The sequence below is a fragment of the Brassica oleracea genome, chromosome C1, assembly GCF_000695525.1.
Source record: "Brassica oleracea var. oleracea cultivar TO1000 chromosome C1, BOL, whole genome shotgun sequence".
Taxonomy (NCBI): Eukaryota; Viridiplantae; Streptophyta; class Magnoliopsida; order Brassicales; family Brassicaceae; genus Brassica; species Brassica oleracea.
This window is the reverse complement of record NC_027748.1, coordinates 37,233,256-37,238,036: the sequence shown is the minus strand read 5'-3', so window position 1 is coordinate 37,238,036 and position 4,781 is coordinate 37,233,256.

The following is a 4,781-nucleotide window of genomic DNA, read 5'->3' as shown; positions in this document are numbered from 1 at the left end:
CATGTTTAGCATCTTTCTATCTAATCTTAAAACTCTCTTTTGGCTTTTAGATGCATGTGTGGCATCTTTTGATCTCTTATGTACCATCCTTTTGTTCTTAAGACTCAATGTACTTGTTTAATATCTAATCTTCTTATGTTTAGCTTTTGTAAACCAACTTTCTTATGATTATAATTTCATGTTTAATTTAAATTGTGTTTTAGGGTTAAAATTAGAAATTGAAATAGAAATTGAATTAGAACCAGAATTTTAAAAAAACATGGTTAACACTAGCCACGACAAAACCGTGGGTACATAGCCACGATACTAACAAGAAAAAACAGTGGCTAAGTCTTCCCACGAAAATATAGTGGCAATCTTCGTGGCTAAAACTTCCCACGGAAAGATAGTGGCAATCTTCGTGGCTAGGCATAGCCACGATCCAAACAGGGTAAACAGTGGTTAAAAAAGCCACGAAAGAATCGTGGTGAAACCGTGGCTAATAAGCCACGCTAAGCCACAGTTTTTCGTAGTCACGAAGCTATAGCCACAGTTGTTTCTCGACATAGAATCGTGGCTGGTAATCAGATAGCCACGGTTTTTGGCTTATGTACCCACGATTTGTTAGTGGCTTTTTCGTAGCTATGCAGTGTATTTTTACTAGTGTTACTGACCCCCATCAAAAGGAAAAATACATGTTAATCACCATCCTATATGGTAAAATCTAAATAGATAATTGAATATAAATCAAATGATATTTTGTTAAATAATAATTAAGATTTGGTTGTTGTATCTAAATATTTAAGTAATTTTCATTAAATTTTGATATTTTTTGTTATATATTTTTCATTTTTATTAAAATTCTTAGAATATTCTGTATATATATTTTTTACAATTTTTGTCAGAATATTTACAAAAACTTCCTGGTTTTGTTTGCTGTAACTTTGGAACATAAAATTCCTTTTTACCTTCAGAATACAGTTTTTCATTAAATGTTTGTTTGCTGTAACTTTGGAACTTAAAAAATATGTTTTTTTTGTAGTGAATACTTAAGAATCTTTATATATAAAAGAAGATTTGTGCTTATGTCAAATAAGCAAAAATCTTCTTAATAATATCCAAATCAAAGAATCTCATAATCCCAATGAACAAAGAACACATAAAATAAGTTACAAGATTTGTGCTTATGCCAAATTTAGTGAAGAAACATGCATAATATAGAAAGCTAGAGATGAAATCAAACAAAAAAAACTTAAGAATTTAGAGAATATTATTTATAAGGCAGATGAAAAAATCTAAAGAGATCATCTAATAAATTAGTTGAATTTTCTATTAAATGTTTTTGAATAATACCGACAATAAATTATAGCTTGCACAACAAGCTAAGATAGTGATATAAAAATATTCAATATACATAATATCAAAATATAAAATCTAATAATGATAATTAACAGAGGAAAAAATAATAATTTATCAATTTTTAACAGTTAAAAATAAATTACCAAAATTATAATTTATACTGAAAGTTAGTAATTACAAAAGCGTTTGTCACATTATGTTATATGTTTGAGAGAGTTTTAAAATCTTTATGTAAAACTATAGAAACAAATAAACATTATTAAACAACTAAATATTAATATTAATTTTCTTTACAAAAAATTAAAATCATATACATTGCAATGCATTATATAACCATTCAAAATTTAACATTATAAAATTATGGCTAATTAAGTAGAAGATAAATTTGATACTCTGCATTATTTATATTATTATCTCATTTAGTGAAATATTACTCAAAATTATTTATATTTACATTCATTTCTTTTCTAAAAACCATTTAATATTATTTTAAATCATTAAAATACTTGCTATGATTAAATTTAAAATATAAATATTATATTATTAGATATACATTTAAAACACTATACAAAGTCTTTTCAAGTACATATGTGCACCAATATATATGTATACATGTAAAATCACATATTTATATTAAATATTTTTAGGTAAAAAATAAAGTTAATTGTTATGCAGATAAATTAATCAGTTATGACATTCAAATAAAAAATAGTTAAAACGTAAGATGAAAATGTTTATAATCTAGTAGTGGTTTATATTACTTTAAAAGTATAATTTTCTAAACAATAATTAAGAATAATAAGAAATCATATTTTAAGTAGACATATATATATATATATAATTTATAAAAATCATTTCTATTTTTATCGATTTAAATTATCATAAAATATAAATAAATTATTCGCGAGTATAAAATCTAGTCTATACTATATAAAAGTTGAGGCTATAAGCCATCGAAGGTGTCCACGTAGGATTTAAAGCAACCAATCATATTATGATTTAACTCATAATTTTCCAAGTTTAGGCTATATGCTAATGAAAATCTATGCTATATAAAATTTGAGGCTATCTATAAGCCATCGGGGACGTTTACATAGGATTTTAAAAAGCCATATATATTTTGACAAATCATTTGTTTTCATTTATTATTTTTAAAAATGTTAATATTTCCAAAAATTGTTCATTTCAAAATAGAACATAAACCAATATCAAATTAGTTAAGTTAACAAAAGTAAAACATTATAAATAAGTTATCTTAATATATAAAATATTATTAAAAATTTCACATAAAAATATAAATACAAAATAATAATTCTCTTAAAAATGCAAGACTTTCAAAATATTATAACTAAATAAATTTAACTCATGATTTTCAACTTTTAGGCTATATGATAATGAAAATATTCACATATAACATGTATTATCTATAAGTTGAAGGTATAAATAATTGAAAATGGTCACATAATATTTTTAAAGCACCAAAAATATGCTAAATATCATTTATTTACTATATAAAATTTGAGACCGTAAACCATTAAGAATATACACATAGGATTATAAAAGACCTACCAAAATATGAAAAATCATAATTATAGTTTACTATTTTTTAAAAGGTTAAAATTTCCAAAGCTAATTATTTAATACAAAATAGAATTCAACATCAAATAAGGCAAACTAATAAATAAATCATTAAAATGGAAATACCTTATATGTATACTAAATATTTGGAAATTTAACAAAAAAGTTAACTAAACTAAAATAAAATATAAAGAATACACGATCTTTAACTTGCAAGAACAAAAAATAAAATATACTATTCAAAATAAAATTTCAAAAAGTGTATTTTCAAAATAAATTAGAAATCAATATCAAATGTATTTTCTTTAATAATATCCAAATCAAAGAATTACTAAGAAGCACATAAAAAAATATAGGGTTTGAAATGTATGAAGAATAACTGTGAATGAAAACGAAAAACATTCGCGATGGAAAGTAACCATACAAGTCGAAGACAAAATCTGATAGACAAAAAATGCATCACACCAAACAATACCAGATATAATAGAGAATAATTCCAAACTACATGATGAATTCTTATTGAGAAGCTCTCTATTGAGTTATTTCGAAGAAAATATTTAGAGAACAATGTTTATAAGATAGATGAAAAACAAAGAGTCTAAGAAATTATGTCAAATAAGTTAGTTAAGATTTTAAATAAAATTTATAACGAGCACCAACAATAAATTAGCATGAAAGATAAGATAAAAATGATAGAAAGAACAATCAATATGAATTTATCAATATATCTATAATATCTAAGTACTATAATCAACAAATTAAAAACATACAAATTTACAAATTTTGTACATTAAAAAAAAGTAAAGTATAATATATTGTAATAATCATCAGCATTTAGCAAATAGAAAAAAAAACAATTATCAGAATCATGTAATAGTTTTAAAAGAATTTTAAAAATCTTCATGTAAACTCCAAAACAAACAAATATTAACTATTATACAAGAATGTAAATTATAATATATTGTAATACATTAAACGATCATACAAGCTTAACTACAACACAAATAGTCAACTGAATAAAGTAAAAGATAAATTTAATACTTTAGATTCTCAATATTATTAATTCAATAAATAAAAATGTTAGATAACATTTGTTAAATTCATTATATTTACTTTACTTTCTATATTATCTTATAAAGGCAGTTTAATATTAACTAAAGTTCATAAAAATATTTATAATGATTATATTTTAAATCTAAATATTATACTATCTCATATATATATATATAACAATCACACATTAATTGTGAAAAGCAAAATTAGATATTATGCATATAGTTTAATCGTTTATGTTATACAAATATAATATATGTAAAATGTATGATAAAATATAATGTATTACAAGTTTACATGAATCAAGCAATTTATATAATATTTTAAAATACAAATTAGATTTTTCAAAAATTATGAATATGTTTATAAACATAATTATTACATTTATAAATACAAATAACTAAATAGCTAATAAGAGGGTATATTTATAAATAAACATAAATAATAAAATCAACAAATCATATTTCAGATATGAAATTATATAAATAAATTAATAATTATTTTTTAAGTTATTATTAACCTAAATTAAATTATTAATACAGACTCTCGCGTAGGACGAATATAAAATCTAGTCTATACTATATAAAAGTTGAGGCTATAAGCCATCGAAGGCGTCCACGATGTTAAACCACCAATCAAAATATGAAAAATATTAATATTTACATAAATATACTAAAATAAAAAAAAAGATATTAACTTTTCATAACTTACTAAAAAATGCTAACTATTAAAGTAAAATGAAAATTCAATAGAAAATACTAATATTAACAAAAAAATATGTTTTCTTAGGTATATTTTAATGTTAAAATAGT